Source organism: Bos mutus, chromosome 14, assembly GCF_027580195.1.
Source record: "Bos mutus isolate GX-2022 chromosome 14, NWIPB_WYAK_1.1, whole genome shotgun sequence".
NCBI classification, from domain to species: Eukaryota; Metazoa; Chordata; class Mammalia; order Artiodactyla; family Bovidae; genus Bos; species Bos mutus.
The window spans coordinates 61,396,805-61,424,621 of NC_091630.1; positions in this window are offsets into that span (position 1 = coordinate 61,396,805).

The following is a 27,817-nucleotide window of genomic DNA, read 5'->3' on the forward strand; positions in this document are numbered from 1 at the left end:
CCTTTAGGATTGGCTGGTTTGATTTCCTTGCAGTCCAAGGGACTCTCAAGAGTCTTCTCCAATAGCCCAGTTCAAAAGCATCAATTCTTTGGCACTCAACTTTCTTTATGGTCCAACACTCACATCCACACATGACTACTGGAAAAACCATAGCTTTGACTAGACAGACCTTCAATACTTAGGACATATTTTTCTCTCTTTTAAACTATCAATCTCTTCTTGTAAGCTGAAAATTCTTTCCACCCACCGTAGGACCCTCAGTGCCTTTTGCAGAGTCTGACAAACAGTAACACTTTGTATATAAGGTACTGAATGGAGCCTTACGGTCCAGTAAGAGCAGAGTCCAGACAACCTGCACGCTCCCAGCATGAAGACACAGGTTCACCCACACCAGGATGAGTGCAGCAGGGACTGTCAATCTTGGTTAGGTCTTTGGAATAACTGCTTTCATAGAACAGGTAAACAGAAAAAGTTAAACAGAAAGGTTAAATTAAAAAAAAATGTATTTATTTTTAATTGAAGGATAATTTCTTTACAGTGTGTTGGTTTCTGTCAAAACCTACATGAATCAGACATAGATGTACCTATGTCCCCTCCCTCTTCAAACTCCCTCCCACCTCACTCCCCATCCCGCCCTTCTGGATTGTTACAGAGCCCTGTTTGAGTTCCCCGAATCATACAGCAAATTCCCATGTTACTCTCTCCATACATCTCACCCTCTCCTTCCCCTGCCCATGACCAAAAGTTTGTTCTCTATATCTTAAACAGAAAGATAAACTGATAATTAAGCATTGCTAAATTTGTTAGGTCATTTTGTATCAAAAGGTCAAGTACGAAATGTCTGGAGTTGTTCAACTAAAGGAATATGCTGTTTGAGTTTTGCTATTTGCCCAACAGTGTTAACTTTTTAACTTTTTAAATTCTGTTGTAGGTTTTGATTTTTTTTCCACCAGAAATTGGTTTTATTTGATGTACTGAGTCTTAAGTTTATCAGTAAGGAAAAAAAAAAATCTCAATTAAAGAGAGAACAAACTAATGACCAGTAATGCAAGTGTATCTTGAATAAAACTCAAAAATATTGATAGAAGTAATAAAATATCCAGGACCTCACGAGACACAACTCAGAACATCTAGAATTTTATCAATAATTTCAAGGGAGGAAACATAGCAAAATATGTTCTATACTTAAGAGGAAACATATCACAATTTATCCAGAATTGACAGGAATTAATAGACAAAGATATTAGATCAATTATTAGAACTCTATTGCATATGTTCAAAAAATTTAAGTAGAGCCATGGAAGTTATAAAAAAGACAAAATCAAACTTCTAAAGTTGAAACTACAATGTTTCTGGATGGATTAACATCAGATTAGATATGCAGAAGGTGAAATTAGTGAACTGAAAGATAAAGCAATAAAAAATTATCAAATTCAAACATGGAGAGAAAAAATTAACAGAGCATTCTTAACCTGAGGCATAATTTCAACCAACATAACATACATATAATTAGAGTCTATGAAGTTGAAACAAACATACTTTAAATATAATTGCCTGAAATGTTCTAATGTTGTTGTTCAGTTGCTAAATCGTGTCTGACTCTTTGTGAATGCATGGACTGCAGCACACCAGGCATCCCTGTCCTTCACTATCTCCTAGAGTTTGCCCAAGTTCGTGTCCATTGAGTTGGTGATGCTATCTGACCATTTGATTCTCTGCCGCCCTCTTCTGCTTTTGTCTTCAGTCTTTCTAATATTATGAAAACTATAAACTTCACAGATCCAAGAAGCTCAATGAAGCCAAAACACAACAAATATGGAGGAAGCAAATAAAATATAAAGGAAAGCATATCAAGTCATAGTATAATCAAATTTTTCAAAATCTGTGATCAACAAGAATTTTTATAAACAGTAAAGGGACAAAGACAACAGCAGATGGACCAAACACCCTCAGAATACAACCCCGGTGATACCATCCCCCGCCCCCCTTCTGCCTGTAAGCGTTCCTCCCACGTCAGGCCCTCAAATCTCCAGAAGAATTATCATGTTATGGCTTCGCCACCTGTGTTGGGCACACAATTTAATAGATCACCGAAATCCTCAGTAGTCAAGATAAATGGTATTTTAAAGCAATATTCTTACAAATGAAAACTTACACCAAAACCCTGGTTTAATAATTTATCAAAAATTTAAATAAAAGAAGAAAGGACTACTATCACCTTCATCCAACGTTACCATTCTGCTCATTTCTGGTTTTGATCTTCGCGCTGTCTCCTCCCCTGACCCAGTCCAGCCAGACACCCTCAGGCTCCTCACCGAGGTAGGGCGGCTCCGGACCCTCCCTCATCCAGGCCTTTCTGAGATTAGCAGATCTAACCAAGGTTCTAGAAATACTTGCTACAACCAAACTGAATTACCCACAATCTTCCTTTTTGGTGTATACAAGCACAAGTTTTTGCTTTGTTTTGTTTTATAACAAATTCTGCCAAAAGAGATTTCCTCCTAAAGAAATATCATAAATTATAGCTCTGACAGTTTAAAACATAGTAAGGGAATTTTATGTGAGCTAGAAGAATTTCTCTCAGTCAAAACTGCTAAAACACAGACATGGTTTACACAGGAATTTTCATTACTGAGGGTTATATATATTTTAAAGGCAAATACATTTTGTGCAAAGGGTTATCAATATAATAGGAATCCCAAGTATTTTATTTTTCCAGCCTTCAAATAAACATTTATCATTTATATTTTTTCCTCAGAGGAATTTACTTCTCAGTATACATTTTCTTTTAATAGAGCATATTTTTGTAAGAAACTTCCTTGTCCTTTAAATAATAAAAGTGAGACTATTAAGAAACTTGATATAATAATGCAACTGTTTATTATACAGAGAGAAAATACAGTTTTGAACCTGGGTCTGGCACATTCATTCTCTTCCTGGATTTCTCTTAGCCATTTTCCAGCTGGTAATAACATGTTCACACTTCCCTCATGGGCTCGTGCCAAGTAATGTCACTGAGGTTGTTGCTGTTGTAGTCTAGTCTCTCAGTCGTGTCTGACTCTTTTCTGACCCTATGAACTGTGGCCTTATGTACTGTTTCTACCTTCATGCTGATGACAATGTCCTATGTAAGGTAAAGACAGGTGACTGAGACAAAGTGTATTAGGGATCATACACCACTGGACTTGAACATTTTATTCAGTGTAGAATATTTCAAACAACTTAATTTACCATCTATGTAGCTTGGATTTCTGACCCATGAAGCAAAAATACTGGGTGAAGCAGTCTTCATGCTTCTATGCAATTCTTACATTCTCTATGTGTAGCATATAAAAAAATAGCGTATTTTTTTTAACATTTTACTTATTCCTTATCCTTAAATATTTAATGTATTTTGGAATCAATTTAACTTCCTCTTACTGTAGTTATGTTTGTTTAAGATTGTGTTAAGTTAATAAAGTGAATGATATCTGAGTATTTAAATTCTACATAACTCAAATGAGAGCAACTTAGGTAGTTGTTTGGATTAAAATTGCTAAAATACGTCCTGCTGCTGTTCGAATTGCTAATAATTGGGGATTAAAAGATGAGAAAAGATAAGAAAAATGAGACATAATTAAAACAACCCTGCTCAATATATAGTCTCACATTTTATGTTGAAATAAATTTAATCTACTTCAATATTTCTCAAAAGAACATTATATGACACTTCTAGTCATTTCTTCTGCCCTCTATCTTCCATTCCTAGAAGATTACATAGAAAAAATTATTTTCTTCTCTCTGACTAAATGCACTATTGTTGCTAGGATACAACCGGTTTTAGTCTTCTAAAAGTTGTTTTATGAAATAATAACTAAAATGTCTTTTTCTCAGTACAAGAATATAGGTGGGACCTCTCAAATCAGTCACTGCACTCTCTTTACAGAAGTAGACATTTTTTACTTGAATGTGCATAATGATTAATATAATTCTATTCCTGGAAGAGAAGGAGCTTAAGAATTTTGACTGTAAATGTCCTTTTAAAAATTCATTAATTTTAATATTTTTTACAAAATTACAAAGGCACATGTGTTTAATTTGTTTCTACAGAAGAAAAATATCTAGACAGAATGTGTTTCTCCCTGGGTTCAGAGATTTACTGCCTGAATATGCTTAAATATTTAGTAGATTGCATAATTAAAATTACTTTTTGTGCTATAAAATATTCTCATTTGAATATTAAACATTTGTTGCCACTTCTTGATGGAAATTTGTATAACTAATAGAGTCACTTCTCATAATACTCAAGTACGTTACTAATTACTATTCGTAAATCCTTATATTGCAGGGTGTTTTTCAAGATATTTCTTGAGGATATTTTTTGAAAGGAAATATTTTCTTAGCATGTAAAATTGAGTATACACTCTTAAAGTTGTATGTTTTCCTGGAAGATCACTGATCTGGTAAAATTAATGAAGACGCAGATTATTTTTAATGCTACAACACATCAGTTCCCTATGATACCTTAGTGGATGTTTTAGTATTATTTTGTATTTCATATAATTATTCAATGAAAGAATGCTAAATAAATGATTTCATTTTTCTTGTTAGTGTACATGTATGTGTGTGTATACACTGTATCTTCTTTATCCAATCATCTGTTGATGGGCACTTGGGTTGCTTCCATGTCTTGGCTATTGTAAATAGTGCTGCAAGGAACCCTGGGGTGCATGAAAACTTTTGAATTATGGTTTTCTCCAGATACATGCCCAGATACATGTGATACAGTTTCTCCAGGTACATGTGAGATCATTGGATCATGTTAGTTCTATTCTCACTACTTGATAAAAACAATTGCTTCTAGAGTTTCTCCCTTTCACCAAACTATTAAAGTGTTTCATAAACACATCATTCTACAAACTTAGAGGAACACATTTTAAATTGTGAAACATTACAACATCATTGGGAATTTTGGTAGATTGATAACCTGCCAATTTTAGCCTGAATGTGGGACCCTGATTCTGTGCCCTGGTTCCCATTTACTAGCAGCTTTACTGATTAGATACCTTAATGCTGCTTCATGTTTCCAAAGCCCATGTTTGTCTTTATCATTTTCAATGTGGATTCAATTCACAGAGGCATTTCATGTTATTTATGAAATTTTCAAGTAGTGTGTTAGTTTCCTTAACTATCAAGTAAGAACATTTATATTTTGGAAGCCCCTCAGGAACAAATGTGTGTGTGTGTGTGTGTGTGTGTCCTGACACAAGCTCGCTAAATGTTCCTGCATGCCTGCTGCCTGAGTGAAAGATGGCTGCACTAATGATGAGGTCCTTTCAATAAGAAAAAGTAATTTGATTTTGTAAAAGCATCCTTCCCTTCCATGATTATATATATATATTATTAATATAATGCCCCAAATGCCTGGTACTCTTGCACTTACTCTCATCGTCATTGCAGCCACCGTGCAAGGACTATGTTGCCATGGTAATTACTTATTGCTCCCAAATAGGACTTGCTGTGGTAATAACATCCCAGGCAGATCTCAGGCAATCAAGTTAGAGCTGCCTGTATACGATTGTGCATCTATATGAGACACAGGTATTTAAAACCCCTTAATGTTGCTTTGAAAAAATCAAATGTATTCAGTGTACTGAGAGGTCCAGCTTGGTCTCCACATTTCACCTGCTGTTGCGTTCTCCCTTCTCACGTGTCCCAGACTGTGTGTGCCTTTTGGAATAAAATAGTCATCAACATGCTGCTGTCACCTGGCAGTGAAATGTTATGAAAACTGTGAGAAACAAGATGTATAATTTTGAATAATCGCGTCCTCTCTCATTTTTCAGTCTGTTAAGTGGGCATTAGTTCTGGCTTATTCTTCCTCCCTTCCTCCTTTCTCCTTTTTCTTCTTTCCTTCCTTTCTACCAAGTAGAGGGGAAGTAATATGCAGATACCTACATCAGGAGAAAGTGAAGTCGCTCAGTCGTGTCCGACTGTCTGAGACCCCGTGGACTGTAGCCCACCAGGCTCCTCCGTCCATGGGATTCTCCAGGCAAGAATACTGGAGTGGGTTGCCATTTCCTTCTCCAGGGGATCTTCCTGACCCACGGATTGAACCCAGGTCTCCCGCATTGCAGGCAGACACTTTAACCTCTGAGCCAAGACTGCCTCTACATCAGGAGGAAGAACACGATAAACACGCTAGGAGAGGTGTTGAGTTGTCAGCAAGTTCAAAGCCTGGGGAGACTACACATGTGGAAGGATTTGGGGGTGTTTTTCAGAGGTTGGTGGCTTCAGCATTAGGCTGCAGTGTGTAGAGGAAAGGGTGTGAACAGTAGTGAAAAGGGCATTTTGCAGGGTAGTGTTGGCAGGACAGCACACGTGCTCACATTAAAAGACACAGAAGACTGGAGAGATGTCTGAGAATACGGTCAGTCCCTGCCCCCGGAGGAGCTTGACCATGTGGTCAGGGAATTTGGAGTCTGATTTGAGGGCATCATTGTGGAAGAGACCCACAGAGCCCCTAATATCCTGCAGCCCTGGCCAAAAAAGGATTATGTGGCAGGACTATAGGCCGGGCCTTCCCAGTGCCTCTAGGGAAGCAGTGAGCATGTTTCCCTGGAGGACACTGAGGTTTTTCATGCAACTTAGTGCAGGTAAAGGGTCCGGTTCTGCTGGGAGGCTTGACGAGGCAGTGGGTATTTCTTCCCATCTCTTTCTCATGTGTGCTGCAAGAAGACCAAGTCCCAGAAAGCTTCTACTCTTTTGTGACTTCTAAGAGAAAAATGAGAAATGGTGTGTTCGAAGACACTGATGTTCTGGGATTGTTTGTCGTTCCAACGAAGATGACTAACAAACCTGGTCTTTTTCTGCAGGGGACATAATCCAGTCCCTAAAACTATTATTTGGATTGACCCTCTTAACTGTTTTAATTGAAAATCATGATTTCACCAACATAATTTGAAATATTCTTGGTGCTACGGATCCTCAAAATGTGTGAGTAAATTTAAGTGCATTTCAGGGTCCCTCATGGTTACCAGATCAAGAGCTACTTTAATTTCTCTTAATGCTTCTTGCCAAAACCTGAAGATTCGGTATCAGTGTGTTATATGAATATGTTTTTTACTGAAATGAAATTGAAACTCTGAAGTGCCTTCCAATCCCACATCTTTAAAATTCTGTGGCTGTACTAATAAAATTTTCTGACTCATGTTACATATATTCATAATGCTTCTTGGTCTCTGGCTATTTCAGAAGTGACTAAATCCACATTATTCTAAAGCCCATGCTAAATAATTCCAGTTTTGAAAATTAGGGAGTGACATGGTGATTGATGTTAGTATTTAAGCTTATGTTTAAAGCATCCTATTTATACACAAGGAGAAAATTCAAAAGAAGAATTAGATTTTCTTTTGGAAGAACTGTATCTTTGTCTTTGGAAAGGTTATATTAAATCCTATTTTTGATTGATCTGCTTTTCACCTTTCTTGCAACAAGAACATTTGAATACTGTCTGTTGTCTTGGGCTTAACTGTGTGTTGAGACCACAGTGCACTTGGTAGGTACCTAGCTGGTTTTCTGCAGTGACAGATGTGCTATTTCACTGGACTGTTTTCAGTTTCTCCTGGCTCTGCTATTTAGACAAGGAATCTTTGGATGAACTCACTCATGCCCAGTAACCTGCTGCCAGTTTTCCAACAGGGCTGTGGAACCAAGTGAGGGAGGTCAATTTTACTCTACAGAATACCTGAATGTTGAGAAGAGGGTGATTAGAAATATAGGAGGGAGGTGGTGTGTCCTAGGTGGCTGGACACTAGCTGTTGCTCACCATCCAAAGTTGTCCTGTCATTGCTAAAGTATATTTATTTGATTCTCTGAGATACTCAGATGTCCATGCAGTAAACCCTTCTGACATTAATCAGAATCTATTGAATTACTTGCAGTAAAAAATGTTGCCATAAAATGCTGTGACAGTAGTGCACACGCATCTCGGCAGGCCCCCTACTTTGAGTATTATCTTTGCGACTGTGTGAAACAGTAGAAAGCATATTGGGTCAAAAATCAAGCTAGTTTCCCAATAATCACCTTAATTTTATTTTAACAACAGCTATAGAAAGCCAGACTTTCCTTACTGATTAGCAGAAATAGAGCGATAAAGAGCTGATTTGTCTTCCCCTGCCTCCTTTACCCACTCCAGTGTTCTTGCCTGGAGAATCCCAGGGACAGGGGAGCCTGGTGGGCTGCTGTCTATGGGGTCGCACAGAGTCGGACACTACTGAAGCGATTTAGCAGCAGCAGCAGCCTTCTTTTACCTTATTGTCTTAGAAACAGTTTAAAATCAAGACTGATAGCATCACTCCCTTATTCAAAAACCTTTTGAGGCCTCCTCATGACCTACTGAAAGCTCTTTGTAATCCTTAGACCAGCATTCACAATATGATTGGAGCTTTATGTTTTAGCTATAAATTCTAAGCTCACCTCTCATGTGTTCTAAACACCTGAAAAACAAAACAGTGACTATTCCATAAATATGCTCCTTTACGTTACAAGCCCATGCTTTTGCTCGTGTTAAGTTTTCAGTGTCTAGAACATGCATCCAACTATACCTGACAAATTGGACCCAGACATTAGACTCATATACAAGTTCTGCCTTAGCATGAAAACCTTGACCCTAAGACAGCTCATCCAGTATTACTTGTTCAGTTTTTTCCATAAGATGGCTGTAGTAGCACTTGGTTGTCTTTAACTTTATTCAAACAGTTTTGTTAGATTGAATTGTGACAGCTGTCATATCAGCATGCATTTTAAAAAAATCAAAAGTGGTGAATTTTTGTGTAGCCATTTTAATATTGAAAATGGAAGGAGAAAAGCAACATTTTAAGCACTTATATTATTTCAAGAAAGATACAAACATAATTGAAATGCGAAAAATAAAAAATGATTTGTGCAGTGTATGGAGAAGGTGGTGTGACTGATTGAACATGTCAAAAGTGGTTTGTGATGTTCTGTTCTGCAGATTTTTCACTGGAAGGTGCTCCATGGTTGGGTAGACCAGTTAAAGTTGTTGCTGTTGTTATTGCTTAGTCACTCAGTTATGTCTGACTCTTCGTGACTCCATGGACTGAAGCCCACCAGGCTCCTCTGTCATGGGATTTTTCAGGCAAGAATACTGGAGTGGGTTGCCATTTCCTTCTCCAGGGGATCTTCCCTGACCCAGGGATCAAACCCAAGTCTCCTGCATTGGCAGGCAGGTTCTTTAGCATTGAGCCACCAGGGAAGCCCTTAGTTGAAGTTGACAACAATCAAATTGAAACATTAATTGAGAACAATCAATGTTATACCTCATGGGAGATGAATCAAAATATCCAAATCACTCATTGAAAATCATTTGTACAAGTTAATGGCTTTGATGTTTAGGTTCCACATACGGTAAGAAAAAAAAGCCCCCTTTTGATTGTACTTCTGCAAGTGAAATGAACCACCACCAACCACACCAAAGGCTGGTCTTCATCTGAAGAGAATGATATCAGAAAACATACAATCTTCAATCAGGATAATGCAAGACTGCATGTTTATTTGATGACCAGGCAAAAACTGTTACAGCTTGGCTGGGAAGTTCTGATTCTTTCACCATATTTACCAGAGAATGCACCTTCGGATTTCCATGTATTTCTGTCTTTACCATATTCTCTTAACGGATACAATTTTAGTTCCCTGGAAGACTGAAAGGGACCTGGAGCAGTTCTTTGCTCAATAAGATAAACCGTGTTGGGAAGATGGAATTAAGAAGTTGCCTGAAAAATGGCAGGAGGTAGGGGAACAAAACAGTGAATATGTTGTTCAATAAAGTTCTTGGTAAAAGTGAAAAATGTGTCTTATTTTTACTTAAAAACTGAAGGAACTTTTTGGCCAACCCCAATTTTTTAAATTTAATAATTAATTCATACTTTTATGTACAGACCACAGTAAAATCTTAGAAAAAATATGGGGTTCTTTTGATCCTTCTACCACCTTGATAGCACTTAATATGATAGGTTCTCAGCAAATATTTTTAGATTGAACAGAAACCTGAATTATTCATACCCATGTTAGTTCCTACTTGCACCAGTCAATTTATCAGATGGTTGTGTTAAGCTACAAGCAATAGAAAATCCAAAATGACTTAGGACATAAAAATGATATATTGGCTTGTGAACCTGATGAACTCTTAAGTGTAGGACTAAGAAGAGGCTGGATTTACAACGTCCCCGCCCCATTTCTCATGCCATGCCCTCTCTCTGCCCGGCTCCGAAAGTAGTTTTAGTCTCAGGCTGTGACAAGTCCTGGATTGATGCATGCATCTGGATACATGCAGAGGAATAGAGACAGCCTTTTATGGGAGATTATTCCTCAAAGCAGAGGGAACTTCTAATGTGAAATCTTGCTTGGAGTTTATTGACTGAAATTGGGTCAAACACCTAGCTGATTCTAATCCCTATCACAAATGGATAGCCATGTGGGGAGTGGTTTTCCTGGGTTATGGAACCTGGATGGGGGAGAAATGCCCTTAGACCACCAAGCACACCCAAGGGATAGGAAAGGGGCCAAGTTCCCTTGATGCAAATGGTCTGTAGGAAAAAGACAGAAGTGTTGCCAAGAAAGAGATATCCCACGTTGGTCCTGGGGTCCAAATCCACCCCTTCTTCCCCGACTGTCCCAGGGGCTGGAAGTTACGACCACCCCCTGTGCTCTCCCAGTCCAGTTCTCTGTGAGATATAAACAGAAACCTTGAGTGTTGGACCATTTTCCTCATCAACCCTGCTGTAAAGGGCATGTGACAGCTGCCCACAAATCATCCTGTGACCAAGAGGGAAGTACCAGCAGCAGCATGGAGATGCCCGCTGGTGTCATGGGCCCTGAGACTGCTAACTCCATGGACATCTTCAGGTTCCTCCTTGTGTGACAAAAATAAAACCACTCAAGTCAGCATAACTGGGTCTTGCATAGCGACAGGTGAACGCATAGCTAAAGGTCATGGTGGGAAAACGACCATTGTCATTTCAGTAACACAGGAAAGTGTGAACTCCCAAACCTGAAGTGAGTGTTAGATGTGGTTCTGCCTTCGACAGATTCCAGGAAGAGAAGGTCACTGAACCTCGATCTCATCACCAGTAAACTTGCTGTTAGTAAAATGCATGGTGCCGAAATGCAAGGTGTCTGATACCTAAAACTCCTTGTTGCTCAGATCTTAGGAGTGTCTAGTTCTATCTGCTCAGTCACTCAGTCGTGTCTGACTCTCTGTGACCCCATGGACTGTAGCCCACCAGGCTCCTCTGTCCATGGGATTCTCCAGGCAAGAGTGAGTTGCCATGCCCTTTCCAGGGGCTCGTCCCAAATCAGGGATTGAACCCACGTCTCTTCTGTCTCCTTCATTGGCAGATGGGTTCTTTATCACTAGTGCCAGCTGGGAAGCCCATAAAGCTGGTGGCTGAAAACCACACTTCATGATCATTTCTTATAGTTGCGTGTGTGTTAGTCACACAGTTGTGTCCGACTCTTTGCAACCTCATGGACTGTAGCCCTCCGGGCTTCCCTGCCCATGGGATTCTGCAGGCAAGAATACTGGAGTGGGTTGCCATGCCCTCCTTGAGGGCATCTTCCTGACCCAGGGATTGAACCCACATCTCTTACAGGCAGGTTCTTTAACACTAGCACTACCTAGGAAGCCCTGTTGTTGAGCTGTTGAATAGGTAGTATTCAAGAAGAAGGGCCACAATTGTCTAAAAATAGTAGTGAAATAAGCCTCTCTCTGCAAAGTGTTTATCTGTGTGAGGTAAGATTGCCATTATATATTTCAATCCAAACAACACAAGTTCAGAGAGTGAATTCAGAACCCAACTTCATTCTTTATGCTGCACGTTAAGTATTGGTAAATCTAACCAAGGCCACAACTCAGCTCACTGGTTTTGAAAACAGTTATTATCTTCAAAGGTATTTTGTTTATATATTTTATTCTTGACATATTTTATACAAAAATATAAGATTAAAGTGTTTCAAATATGTGAGTTATTTACATTATGCAATAAATTCACTATTGTTATTTTCATTGAATTAACCTATAACATTTAAATTGTTTTATTTTTAACTTCTATGAGAAATAGTGATACATATAACCCACATTAGGAAAAAAGCTCTTTAGTCCCCAATAATTTTTAATGGATGTTAGGATCTCTGAGAAGCATTCTCACATGGAACACCTTTTGTCTTTTTCCTTTCTAACTCATCTAAAACCAAGTACTAATTACCTTTGGCTGTGAAAAGTAAAGTAATAGTTATGTTTGGTAGTAGGACAAAGATGTTTCCCTTTAGAATGTATTAATTGACATTTATAAAATGATTATCCTAAATGAAATTATTTAACTTTAAAGCATACATATAAATGTCTATATATATAAATAATAAACACAGATACATGTATACATCTGTACACATGTTGTATATATATAAACAATAATTTGTTTATAAATATTTATGCACACATAACTAACTAATGTGTAGCTGTGAATGTTCATAGAGGGCAAATATATTGATGAAATAAAAAGATACTTAGTTGCAATAAACATACTTTGGTTTATTTTACATTCATTCAAAAATTATTTTATTCACATACAAAAATAAGCAAAATATTGTAAACAATCTCATAGGCATACAGACATGTTTCTTACACTCAGCCAAGTGACACATAGTCTAATTAGAGTGACAGCCTGAAAACAATGCAATCTTACTGCTAGAACCTATAAAGACTGTATAATTATACTCTTGCTTGTTAAAAAATTTAAGTGGAAAATCTACAGTGTATATATGTTATACGATAATTTCATGTTATTCACTGTGACTAACTAAATGAAGCTGAGTGTGACACAGTTTGATGAGTAGACGTCCACTTATCTCCCCACTTTTGTTGTTTTGTGGCATGCTTTCCACCCAGACACTTGAAAACAATAATTTAACGACACTGTTAGTGAAGAACTTGATGGTGGTGAGGTTATCCAGGGAGGCAGAGGATTTCATGTTCTAGATGCCTCCATCCTTCAGCTTATCATTTCCAGTTTTTATTACCATCCTAATCCAGTTTTATTGGTTACACTGTTACACCTTTTAAAAAGAAAATTGGAAGAAATGATCTAAAAGAAGAGAATCAAAGTGATTTATGAATTAGGGAAATGAGATACGCATATATGACTCTTGTAAAACCCAAGGGAAAAGTAAAATAATTGGGGTTACTCCAGTGAGCCAAAGGCAGACTGCGTGTCGCCCTATTAAACATCACTCGGTAGAACGTGTCAGCACCAAGGAGACGACTCCACTCTTCCCCATCCATAATAAGGACAAATCTGCTTATTCCCAGAAACAGGGACATTTGGTTTGCTAGATACATGGAAGTTTTATGAAGATTTTAAATCTGTAAGAACTCCTTGAAGGTTTAGTGTAATAGAAGATAACCTCGTTCTAGAGTGTATGAAATTAAGAGTCCATCGAGTGAACTGTATAACTAAAGAGCACAAAGTGGGGATCTTGGCGGCTCAGGAGGGGCGTAGTGTTTCTCAGACGGCTTTTCCTGAATGAGAGCTCAAGCTCAGTCACTCTGGAGAAAAGTCTTCTGAGCTTTTCCAGCTACTCCCAGCCCTGGAAGTGGCTTTCTAATGGCACATATGAAAACAAACTGACTGATCTGTGCTTCTTTATGCCACCTGATGTATCACGTTGACTGTTTACCTTGTTATATGAAATTCTGTTCTCTGCTAAGGGAGAGAGCTTGTGTAGGCTGAATATCGTGTTATCTTAGAGTATAAAGTTGGGGGATATACTATATAGAGCAGGAAGAATTGTTCTGCAGAGGGAAGAGGAGCCAGAGGGTTGGGGGTGTACATCTGATTTTACCGGGAGAGCAAGGAGACTCCAGAGTGTTTGTTTTGCTCCCTTGTTTTCTGTCTCTGGGTACCAGAAAAAGGAGCTAAAAACCTTGAGTTTGGCAGTACTGGCCCCACCCAGCAAAAAGGAACACAAACAATGATTTTTTTAAAAATCAAACTTCTGTGAAATGTGCAAAGGTAATATTCAGTCTTCCTCCTTTCTTATGGAAGGAATGAAGTTTTTCATTATCCAGTCAGAATGGATAAGTGAAGAACGACATATAAAGGATGAATGTAAAATTCACACAACCACTGTCCCTACTATGCAGTTCTTTATGAAGCCTGCTGCTGCTGCTGCTAAGTCACTTCAGTCAGGCTCCCCCGTCCCTGGGATTCTCCAGGCAAGAACACTGGAGTGGGTTGCCATGCCTTCTCCAATGCATGGAAGTGAAAAGTGAAAGTGAAGTCGCTCAGTCATGTCCGACCCTCAGCGACCCCATGGACTGCAGCCTAGTAGGCTCCTCCGTCCATGGGATTTTCCAGGCAAGAGTACTCGAGTGGGTTGCCTAACGGGTAGGAAATAAAAATTTTTGAATAAACAAAAATAATTATATAACATGTGGGTCATTATTACTAGAAACATGTTACTTCTCAGTCATATACTCAATTTACAAAGAAAACCTTACATTTAAGCTCTATTTATAATTAAGAAATAATTAAGAAATAATCCATTATAATGGATAATTAAAACATGTGAATAAGATTCTACTTTTATCTGGAACTGTGGATATAAAAATGAAAAGGCATCTAATTTTAAGTGATAATTGAATATGATAAATGTCATTAAATGACTTCTCTCAAAGTCTTAATATATTAACTCATTCTGCTGGTGCAGCCAGCCAGAGCCAAACACACAGGGAGATCAATTAAGACATTATTACAAGCCAGGGAGGAATTTTATTTTCTGTATGAAGCCTAGGATGTCTGAGATTTGAATAATCTTTATATGTATTTCTAGCAAGTCAAAGAAAGGCAACTAAAATAATCAAGAATAATATAAAGATTTTTTTGAGGTAAGATTAAAGATGAAAACTCTGGTAAAAGCTGAGAGTTTTGATCACGGCCTGAGCATGATGAATGCCAGAGAAGTATTAATTTACTTTCTAAAAGTTTCAAAGACTTTACTCAGGAATTTTAAACTAAGACAATGATTGTCATCAAACATGAGTACTACCCTGAGGATAAGACTTCCCTTGTAGATCAGGTGGTAAAGAATCCGCCTGCAATGTGGGAGACCCGAGTTTGATCCCTGGGTTGGGAAGATCCCCTGGAGAAGGCAAAGGCTACCCACTCCAGTATTCTGGCCTGGAGAATTCCATGGACTCTATACTCCATGGGATTGCAAAAAGTCGGACTTGACTGAGCGACTTTCACTTTCACCCTGAGAATAAGGGGGTGGGGCTGGCTCCATCCAGGGAGGGAAATAAGATCACAGCCTCCTAGGTCACTAGTCAAAGCCATATTCAATTTTGCTGGGATAAAATTGACCTTGTTGCCTCTGCATGTCAGGGAAAAATTAAGTGAGATGGAACACAAGCTTTTTTTGCTTTGGTGCCCCTTGACACTTGAGGGGATGGACAAAGAGGAGCTGGGCTGAGGTAACCCCCCATCCTTCAAGTGCCCCTAAGAGGAGGGCCAAGGTCTCTTTACAGATGGACTGCAGCTGCTGCTTAGACAACAAATGAAGTGAAGTTCCTCTAAGAGCGTGAGGTAGTGGATGTGGGTTTGATGAACTTGTCCATGACCTCAGCAATGCAATTTACTCAAGAAGAATAAAGAATATATGTGAATGATTTTAAGTGGTCTGATCACCCTCAAGCTGAGTGTTTTGGTTACTAAACACACTTTTCTAAGACAGATATTGCTTCTTTAGTATTTTATAAATATAGACTAATTGTAAAATATTTACCTTTATCTTTTAATATGGCACCATTCAAAATAGTGGAAGTATTAACTAGGTGAGTGACTTAGATGGAAAGAATTTGCCTGCAATGTGGGAGGCCTGGGTTCTAACCCTGGGATGGGCAGAGCCCCTGGAGGAGGACATGGCAACCTACTCCAGCATTCCTGCCTGGAGAATTCCATGGACAGAGGAACCTGCCAGGCTACAGTCCATGGGATTGCAAAGAGTTTGACATGACTGAGTGACCAGGCCACTGGAAAGCTAACAGTGAGTGAATGAAATGTATACATACAGTACAAAAGAGCAAAAACAGTGGTTCTGTTACTAACATTGTAAATGAAGTAAAAATGATTAAAACCCAAATAATCAGCCTGTGATGTTTGTCTATTTGCATTATTCTCAGAAATGGAGATTTACTGTGCATTTGACATTCCAAATTTGAATATGAATAGTATTAGTATCATCTTTTGAATTTACATATAAGTCAGTTTCTTTCCTGTCACTCATGAACATATAAAATATGGAGTGGACAGCATACATAACAGAAATAAATATTAAATTGTGTTCATACTCGTGAAATACAATTAGCAAATTCCATCTAGCACGGTCTTTGAAATCAGGATTAGTAATTTGAAGCCAGGCTATTTGCTTTCAGGCTAGATGTTCTCAGGGTTATATGTATGTTTAAGAAGTTTCTGTAACTCTGTTTAATCACATGCTTTGAAAATGCAGAACTGAGAAAAAAAATTACAAATGATTTTATTTCTTTTAACGTGCATTCTTGACCTGATACATCTAATTTAGTGGCTACCTAAACCATTGTAGGTTAAAAAATAATTTAAATAAAGATATTTTAGAAATAATCTTTCACTTTAAAACGCTTAAGGCAATCTGAAAAATACCGAGCATTGACACAAAATATATTTTAAGTGAGAGCTTCAAACAGGTATAATTTAAAAGGAGAGGATGTAAGGAATTTAGTTATGGGATAACGGGCCGATTTTTCGGTTCCCTGACTATAATACGGGATGATCAGGGAGGACTGGAATGAGCATTGCCTTGGATTACTGGTAATGTTATTTTACGACTCTGACATTCATTCTGAAAATTCTTAGGCATTAAGAGACTCTTGCCGGTTTGTCATATTCACCTGAAGAAATGAAGAAAATGGTGAGAGTGAAACTCAGGTGCATAAATCACAGAGGATGAGATGGGACATCCAGGGACGTGACATGGGTCCCAGTGACCTAGATGTCCCAACTGACTCTCTGCAGAAGACTAGATGTAAGAAACTGCGCTCTACTGTGTTGTCCAAACAGGGAAACCAATCAGCGCTATACACCAGACCTTCCTTAGCTTCTTCTACCAGTAGCTAGAATTATGACTGGGTTTTAAATAATTACTCTAAATTGCATCATAAAAATGTGAATTTAATGATTACATTAATGGGCTTTTGCCATTGTGGACAGTAATAATTGTTACCTTGAATTGGCAAAGTGTCTATGAGGATAACTTTCAAATGCTTGCCTAGACTAACCTAATATCATTTTATGCTTATTATCCTTGGAATAACATTTAAATTGCTAATTCTTTAATTAAAAGACAAATGAAAGTGATAACATAGTTTTACTTACATCAAGACAACTTTTCCCTTGATCTTTAACCTAAAGCTATGAGTTCATATGTACCACATCAGTCATAACAAATCTTTCCATCCTATGAAATGTCACACAATTCCTACATGAGAACTTTTCTACATTCTTATTCCTTTCACCTGATATAACATTCATTCCTTTACTAAGTTCCACCCAATTTTTTATTCTGGCTCTGTCCTCCCACTCTGTCCCATGAAACTTATCCCTGACTAGTCTGACTTTGTTCATTTTCTTGTTTCACCTACTAAAATTTGCAGTTTATATAATTTAATTTAGTGTACATATTTTGTTCATGAAATAGATTATTTCAAAAGTCATTGTCACAATAAAAAAAGGGATTTCTTTTAATCTGAGAAGTCAGTGTAAAAGAAAAGTAGGTTAGGGGAAATTTAGTGAAGGCAGTAGATTGATAGTACTTACTGATTGCTCACTCGGAAATTTCTTTGTGTATAATGTCTGTTTTATATACTATATGTGGAACTTCTGGGCTTGTCTCCAACAACCTTGGATGCTCATCACTCCTATTCTTATTACATAAAGTTCTTTAAAAATGAATAATCTGTGACTTTTTTGCAGCCATCAGAATCCTGAGGCCCCATGGTAGACTGCCACCTTAGATCAGGCTGAACAGGTGAGCCCTGAGGGTCATGGACAGGACCAGAAGCCACTAGAGATAAGCAATATACAGGAATAAATGTATAATGTACACAGAGAGGTGAAAACTCAAAGAAAGAACCAAAAGAAAATGCTAGAAATTAAAAAAAACTCCACCACGATGAAATTAAAAAAAAAAATGCCTTAATGGTCTCATCCACAGAATGGGCAGAGCCAAGGAAGAGTCAGTGAGCTTAGGAGGTCATGCATCACCGACACATTGGACATGGGTTTGAGTGAACTCCTGGAGTTGGTGATGGACAGGGAGGCCTGGCGTGCTGTGGTTCATGGGGTTGCAAAGAATTGGACATGACTGAGCGACTGAACTGAACTGAACTGAACAAAAATCACTTATCCGGATAAGTCCACACTTTCTGACAATCTCCTTTCTAGAGGCTGCTGAAAGGCTAGAGAACAGATGTATGATCTCTAAAATGTTCTCTTTCTGACTCTCTCTCTCTGGTTGTTTCACATGCCAACAGCTGTTGCAAAGGCTCTTCCTTCTCTCCCCTTTTTGAAACCCCTCTACCCCTCTGTGGTCTCCCTAACCCAGGACCCATGAGCTTTGGCACGCTGGTGTCGTCTTAAAAGGAAATGTAGGACATAGTCATGTTTCTGGCTACACATCTCTCCCTCTGTTTCTCATTTCTGCCTGTGGTTGCTTATCCCCATCAGTCTGGAAATCTCACAGGAATCAGCCCAAGCAGAGTCACCAAAACCTACTGCCACACAGGGAGCAAGTGAGCTGAACCTGTGAATAAACTCAGCTAATGTATCTTGGATGATATTTATCTGATTTGTTTTAAAAATATACTTCTTCATGGCTTAAAGTCAGTTTTGAATTCTTTGTTGCTCCCTTTTCTATTTTCTAATTACAGGAGCATTATTCGAGAGTGGATGGACTGCACTGAGTCAATAGCCAGTGAATCAGAAAGGAAGTGCTAATGTTTGTCCAGTCTTCTGAGTGCGTCAGATGCCACAGAAAGGGCAAAGGTGACTCTCACAACAGAGTCAGGTGCTCTCTCAAGGTCTGCTTCTGTTTGTTGCACATCAAGTCATGGAATCCTGAAGGAACGCTTTGACTCTTCTGTACTTGGTATTCATAATTGAGCAAAAAATTCCTTTGACCTTTATATCAGAGGTAAAACTTTTTCCATACTTCAGAAATTCTGCTTTTAAATCCACCTCAGTTTCACAAAAAGAATAATTTACAAACCTCCGAAACAAAATGAAACTAGGTAGAAATTTTTAAGTCAGGAAGAGGACAGGGTGTGAATAGATGATGCAAGGCAGACCTTTCTAGACAGATGAGCAGGTGCTGGAGCTTATGATGAAGGCTTTCTAAAGAAAATATAAAGGGATACAGACTTTACACAGAATATATTTAAATGGCATTTTTTTATAGTTATTGCTAACGACCTTTATATTTTTGAAAGCCAATGAATTGTCTTTCTGTGCATTTATACATACCATGGCAACTAAAAAATCAGAGTGGAGCAATTAATAAAAATTCTTATCCTAGGAGAATATTGATTATTAGCAACTGAACAACAATAACAACAACAATCTCCTTCCCTCTGTCAATCACTAATCTGATTGCTTATCTATGAGTTTGGTTTTGTTTTATTGTTTTTCTTTTTTAATTCCATATACAAGCGAAGTTTTATGGTATTTATCTTTCTCCATCTGACTTGTTTCACTTTGCATAATCCTTCAAGTTTCATCCATGTTGTTACACATGGTTGAGTCTCATTCTTTTTTAATGGCTGAGTAACATTTCATTTAATACATACACCACATCTTCATCAGTTCATCTATTGATGGACACTTGCAGGTTGTTTCTGTAGCTTGGTAATGCTGCAACCAACATAGGGGTGCACATGTCTTTTCATATTAGTGTTCTCATGGTCTTTGGATAAAAACCCAGAAGTGGAATAGCTGGGTTATATGTTAGTTAGTTCTAGTCTAAATTTTTTGAGGAATCTCCAGAACTTTGTTCCACACTGGCTGCACCAACATACACTTCTGCCAACAGTGCACAAGGGCTCCCTTTTCTCTGCACCCTCTCCAACGTTTGTTATTCCTTGTCCTTTCAGTAATGATCATCCTAACAGGTGTGAGGTGATGTCTTATTACAGCTTTTACTTACAACTCCATAATACTTAGAGACATTGAACATCTTTCATGTGCTCCTTGGACATTTGTATGTCTTCTTTGGAAAAATGTTTATTTAGGTCCTCTGCCCATTTTTTAATCAGATTAGTTGTTACATTCTTACAAATAGTGTGCATGTAAGGAAAAGTGTATTCTTCATCTAACATATGACTTGAAAATATTTTATCTTTTCCTCTTGCTTTAAATTTGACTTATGGTAACTTTTACTTTATAAGCATTTATAATTATTAGTAGCTGTGTTTGTCTGATTTTTCCTTTGTGGTTACATGTATTTCCAGGGAAGGATATTCTTGCCCCAATATTATAGTAAAAATATTTTCTATGATTTTTCCTAATGATTTTATTGTTTCTAGAGGCTTTTTTTTTTTGATCTATATTTGATCATTTACAATCTCAGGAAAAATGTTCTGCACAAAGAACTGCATAAACAGGATCATTTGCAGGACTTCCTGGTGGTCTAGTAGTTAAGACTTCCCCTTCCAGTGAAGGGGATGTGGGTTCAATACCTGGTCAGGGAGCTAGGATCCCACATGCCATGGGGCCAAAAAACCAACACATAAAACAGAAGCAATATTATAAAAAAGTTAATGAAAACTTAAAAAATAATAGGACTGTTTATCACCCAATCACCCAGGGGTTGTTCATTCTGCCCACTGGAAAGCCGCTTGGGGGGCCAGCCCTTGAAGGGTGTTTGTTCTCCAGTTCCTAGACTCGGGGGGAGAGGCGTGCAGACATGCTTGCCATAAAGTGAGTGCAGCTGCCCGCTGTGCAAGCGCCTGAGGCTGGCTTGGCAGACATAGTCGTTCTGTACCATGGGGCAGCTACTGGCTCCTTCTGCACACATGGCCCACAGAACAGCTGTGCTCTGTCACCTGGAGACATGACGTCCATCCTGTGAGGGTGGACAGAGATGGAGCCAATGACACTCCCCCTTATAAGGGTGAATGGTGCTTCTGGGCAGTGGTTGAAGCCAGGTATGGGCGCTGCTTTCTGCTCTGCTAATACAGTTCATCCATCACAGCATCAGACTCCCCCAAATCCACTCCTTTGTTCCCTCTAAGAAGTCAAGGCACGTGCAGTTTGTGCAACTAGAAACCAAAGTCGTCAGCATCCATCACTGTCTCGTGGTCCAAGCTCCTGAAATGCTGAGTAGCCTCTCAAATGTAAGGAGTGTTTTTCTTAAAATCTCTGCTCTCACTGTGATTTTACTAAAATTTACAAGTGTGCAAAATCTTTGTTTTAAGTGAGCATACTTTAAAGCTTCTTTATCAGCAGCTGAATTAATGTTTTAAAATTTAACTTTCAGTCCTTGGAAAATAAAATCTAGATGTCCAGAGAGAAAAGTCTGTCTAGAAGGAGTTTATTTATTGATTTTTTCATTATCAATCTTTTATTCTTTCTTATTTTTGTCTATATTTCAGGAACCAGGCATAGTTTGCAAAGATGATCTATACTCAAGTATTGAAGATTTGTAATACTGTAAGTTAAAAATTGCAAAATTAACAGATTCTCTGAAGGCAAAGTGCACCTTGAGAATAAATGACCATGTTGGACTTTAGCTAGTTGCTAGTACTCTGAGTGTCACAAAAATGATAATCTAATACATGGATGTGTGGTGCTATAGGTTCAATAAATATCTCCCCAATTGAAATCAAGCAATTTTATTTGCCATAAGTATTTACTTTTTGAAATCAGTTTTGTTGTTTCTGGAGTTATTATGTGCAGTTAGTTCCACGGGGAACTGAAATGCTTGTAAAATGCAAATCGGGAAGGTCATCCAAGCTCTCTACCATTTCACTAGATTCCCTAATGCCCTGGCCTGAACATCTCCTGTATTGTTCCTGGGATTGGCAAATCCAGAAGGGAAAATAGCTCAGTATAAATGGGGCAGTCCATGGTTATTAAGACATTTAAAATCAAGGGCGAATAATAAAGTGGACGCTCAGCTCATGCTATACCATATAATTTTAGTTCCAGCTGCTGACACCAGGCAATTAAAGATACGTTTGTTTTCAACAGCATGGATTACAGTAAAGACAAAGGCACTTTGGGTAGATAAAACTAAGAAGAATAAGATGACCTTTACAGCGCCTCTCAAGAAATTTTATTTAATTTGTGCTGGAGGCTCTCTTGGGCCATTGGTGGGAGAAGAAAATTAAGAGAACAGTGTCATAGCCCCTAAAGAGCTTATTAGAGGAGCCAAACAAACATATTTGGAAAATGATCATGCTGCTGCTGCTGCTAAGTCACTTCAGTCGTGTCCGACTCTGTGCGACCCCAAAGACGACAGCCCACCAGGCTCCCCTGTCCCTGGGATTCTCCAGGCAAGAACACTGGAGTGGGTTGCCATTTCCTTCTCCAGAAAATGATCATAAAAATGTAATAAAAAATTATCACAGGAAGCAGTGGTTCTGAGAGATGGACACAGTGACCATGTAGGACAGAGAAGAGAGAGGATCCTTCATTTCCCAGAACACGATGGGCAGTATCTTCACCTGTGACCCCAGTAACAGATGGACATTCCTCTAAAGGGGTCAACTCCTACAGATACACACAAAGTCATCAGGAAACAGAAATGATGAATGAAAGGGTTGATGTTTCTTTCAAACACACACGTTTGTGCTCATAATTATTTAAAATTAAATACCTCTTCACAAGCACTTTACATTAAATACTCATTTCCATTTTTCTTCAAATATCAACAAAATCAGGTTCTTCTTCATATAATTTTTAATGCATATACTTAAATTTAATTAACTCCTTAAATAAATTAAGGAGTATTAAGCATGTATATATGCAAACAAAATATTTTTTCTTAAGTTAATTGTGCCTAGAACCTAAATTTGAGTGAACTCATTTCCCACTATAAGTCTTAAAAGTTAAATCACAAAGTGCAAGATAAAAACGCTGCATGCTCCTGGCTTAAATTCACACCAAACATTTATGCATCAGAACCTATGATTAGGAGAGGAGGGCATTTAAAAAGAGAAAGAAAAATATCTTCAATGGTTTTCTAATTTTTCAAACTTTTCTGAGGAAAAGTGGTCAAAAACAAGAAAATAAAAACCCAGATAATGACATTTTATAGACTCCATTGACAAATCCTCCCAGTCGTCTTTGTTTTATTCACCACACTTCCAGAGTTTCTCCATACAGTTTACCTTTGACAAGATGTGGCCATGGGATTCTGTTTTTTGGTAACGAAATGAGAACAGAGGTATTTGAGCAGATTCAAACATCTTTCCAGTTGAAAGTCAAACCAGTTCTTCTGAAATTGTCTCTTTTTCCTTCCATCCTCTGGGAGTGGAATCTGGATGTCAATCTGAGCATTTTGGATCCCAACCAGGAAGTCACCTAAAAAGCACTGAAAGAAAAGATGGAAAGAACCTGACCAGGAGTGATCCCTATCTGCTCTGGGGTGTGTCCTAACGTCACACTCTCATTCAGAAAGCTTTCATTCTTTTAAAGACACTCTTGTGCTCCCTTTGTTTTAGCAACAGTGAACCCTCCTGTCAGTAATAACATTTTACTTATTTCATTTTACATCTACTTCAGTAGATTAAATCTATCTGCAGTCTTCAGGACATGGATAACTTTCCCGAGCACTTATTCCTGGTTCCTAAAGTTAGGTTGTGGTCTATGAACTTCAAGGTACTTTATTACAGAATTTTTAAATCTTTAATAAATAGAGTAATAGACAAATTTTCTTATTATTCTTTTCCAGGTTGATTCATTATTTTTTTAAAAAAACATGTAACCTGTTTGGTGAATATCACCAAATATTTTTCAATAGAGTATCTCACAACACATCATGTTCAGGTTAAAATGTCAGATGCAAACACCAATATTTACAACTGTTTTAAAGAATATTCTCTCAGTGGTAAAGGACCTGCCTGCCAATGTCAGTTGGAGTCTTAGAGAATTTGTTTGTGCCTTTTCATTTAGGTCCTAGAATTCTGGCTCTGGTAGTTCAATCATATACTTTTCTACATCATCAGCTTCCATACACAGAGAGATTCTGTGACGACAACTTCCACACTTTTTTCCCCTCAAATTTTCATAAATGACGTCTTATTTGAGACCAGAGTTCTCTTTCTCAGCCTAAGGAGAGCTACCCTCAGTTGTCTAAGCATCACATCAACTTTGGAAGAGATGTAAGTCACTGGGTGAGAACACGGATGCCTGCCCTCTCTAGCTGCACCTACTCCCTGAACTTCAGTGTGTTAGCTAACTTGGAAGTTTTTACTAGATTGAAAAAAAAGAAGAAGAAAGACAATAGAAGGGATGTAACTAAATTTTCACTGAGAAGAAATTGACAGTTTTAAACGTATGTGCTATAATCCAGTGGAGATCAGCTAGGAAAGGCAAAGCTAGTTCAATATTTGACAGTCCATTGGTGTAATTCACATATTAACCAATTAAATAGGAAAAACCTATGTGGAAACTGTCTTTTCATGGTGTGATAGCTCTTTATTTTAGGGTTGATGATAGAATGACATGGTCTGCACCATAGTGTATTTATCCATTTACCTACTAAGGGACATCATAGTAGTAGTAGTAGGGCTAAGTAGATTCAGTCGTGTCCAACTCTTTGTGACCCTGTGGACTGTAGCCTACCGGGCTCCTCTGTCCATGGGATTTTCCAGGCAAGAATACTGGAATGGGTTGTCATTTCCTCCTCCAGGGGACCTTCCGGACCCAGGGATTGAACCCACGTCTCTTGCATCTCCCGTATTGCAAGTGGACTCTACCTGGGAAGTCACCTAGGAAGCCAAGGGACATTAAAGTTGCTTCCGCATTTTGGCAGTTATGAATAAAGCTTATACGGGTGGAGACTGTAGAATTCTTAAGAGCCAAGACTATGGAGCCAGACCACCTGGGAAAAGTGCCTTTGGGAGATATATATATATATATATATATATATACACATTTTTTACAGTTCTGATTAATCTATGATCATTCCAAAATAAAAAGTTAAAAAACCTTGGTAGTTAGCCAGAGGAGTTGAAAACTTACATTTGCACACAAAAAAATATGGGTGCATGGTTTTGTGCAAATGTAAGTTTTCAACTCTTCTGGCTAACTACCATGATTTTTTTAACTTTTTATTTTGAAATGATCATAGATTAATCAGAACTGTAAAAAAAAAATGTATATATATAGATCCCAAAGGCACTTTTCCCAGGTGGTCTGGCTCCATAGTCTCAGCTCTTAAGAATTCTACAGTCTCCAATATGCAATCTAGAAATGCCTAAACTACTTAAATGTTAAATAAAGAAATAATTGAATGAAATAGAAAATGAACCAGGAAAATATTGGGAGATATTATATATAATTGTCAAGAGCTGTGAAGGCTCTGAGATTTCCCTGATCACTAGCTGTTAATCTCATGGCTGTTGGCAGAAGATATGAGGCTCCCAGGTACAAGCTGAAGCTAAGTTTATTAGTTGCAGTGATGTCAATAGGCAGAGAGCTTCGTTATTTTTTGTGCTGGTTTCCTGACCCTTGGTCCCATGGAGCAGTGAAAAGAGGACTGGATGATTCATGAATGGGGCTGCAACACCACTGAGAAGCCCAGAGTTATATGGACAATAAGGACTCCTGAACCAGCTACAGTGGACACTGTTATCTTATTACACTGAGCAGTTCGCCTGCCTGACCTCCACTCTAGGAGGAGACATTATCTCTGCTTCCCAAGGCTGAAAACAAACATGCTATTTGCTATTTAGGGAGCTACCAGTTCTACCATCCAAGACATTGGACTATAAAAGCATCCTTGCTAATGTCTTTCAGAAGAGGGACAGCCGGTGTTTCCCATGGAAGTTGTTTGAGTCATGAGATGCACAGGCAAAAACTGTCTCCAAAAACTGATCTGTGCACTAGGGGAGCATTATATAAATAAAAATAAACAAAGTCATCAAGAAAAACTCGGTATGTGTAATTAGGAAATAATTTGAGACATACACATGTCAAACAGCAGGCAAATAGCATCTTAAATAACAGACAAATGTTAAATTGGAAAGCAATGTAAAATAATTAAAAAGAGTATAAAATAAATTTGAATATTGTATATTAATGTATAGAAAACATGCAAGACGATATGTAATAAATTAATGGACAAATGGCAAAAAAAAATGCTTTAGGCATAAATGGACTCAAAAAAAAATGCTCAGTATTTGAAAATAAATTTCAATATTGCTAGAAATTAAATAAATAAGCTAATAACACCAAACTCAGTCAGCTCTCACTTCATGGATATACATTATTACAATTCATGTAAACTGATAGAATATTGCTGTGAAACATTCATTAAATGTGTATGAAACATTTCAAATTCTTTATATCTTTGATCTTACTAATATAATTCTACTGTTAGGAATTTTTCCAACTCTGTTATAAGAGATCTGTATATATTTGGATTCACAATAAGTGTTTTAAAGAGGTTGGCATTTGTCAGGAGCCATGTTAGGCATTACTGACAAAATAGAGGCACGGCCCCTAGTCCCCTCTCCTCATTCCGCAGGCACAGACTGGGGATTAAGGAGTTAGGCCTTGTAATTTTGACTTGTCTTTTCCTCTCCTCAGCTGAGTTGACTGAAAAGGAATATTACGGTGCTTATTGTTCTTGAGAGGAGCATGAGAAGGTACAAAGCCTTCTGCAGCTGTGCTCAGAAAATAATTCATAAAGTTAATCATTGACATTTGTTCAAGGACTTTTACAAAAGAGTGTTCCAGGATGAGCACATAGACCGTAGCTTGAGGTCATGGGAGGAATTGCTATCTGAAGCCTATTTGTGAGGAGAATGTTTATGACAAAGGAGTTTACTGAATTTAGGGCTTAACAATAATTAAAATAGTTAGAAGTTAAAGATTTAAGGAATGTTGTAAAGTTAGCATATTTTACTATAGCTTATAGAAGTTAGGAATTTTTAGAGATACTATAGCTAGAAGCCTTTTTAAAAGAGTGAGCTCAGGATGTTAGGGGCAAACAGGATTTAGGAAGATAAGTAGTAAACTGAGGAATGTAGTATGAGTTACAATGTAATCACAAGTTAACTACAGGACACATTACAGGAGGTAGATAATAGATGATAAGGCTGATTCCTAGAGAATCTCTGAAGCAGGAACTCTGTTTGAAGAGCAACAATGGTTTGTGGTGATAATAAATCTGGGAGAGGGGGAACCGAAAATGTCAAACCTCTGACCTATTGTTTTTGTAAAAGTATAAAAGAGAATCTTAAACTTGAAATAAACAGGCAGTCCATAGAAAATCGAGGGGCTGTCTCATTCTCATCGCCGACACGGTTCATCTCTTCAGGTTGAATCCCTGGCTGTTGGAGCTGGACTCCGGCAGGCATTTAAATTGATACCAATCTTGATGGTAATAGTATAATTGTTTTAAAATACAGACAAACTTAAAAGGATACTCCAGCCATCAAAAGATATTGATATAAGAAGTATGAAATGAGAAGGAAAAAAATGTCCTCAGTATATTTTCA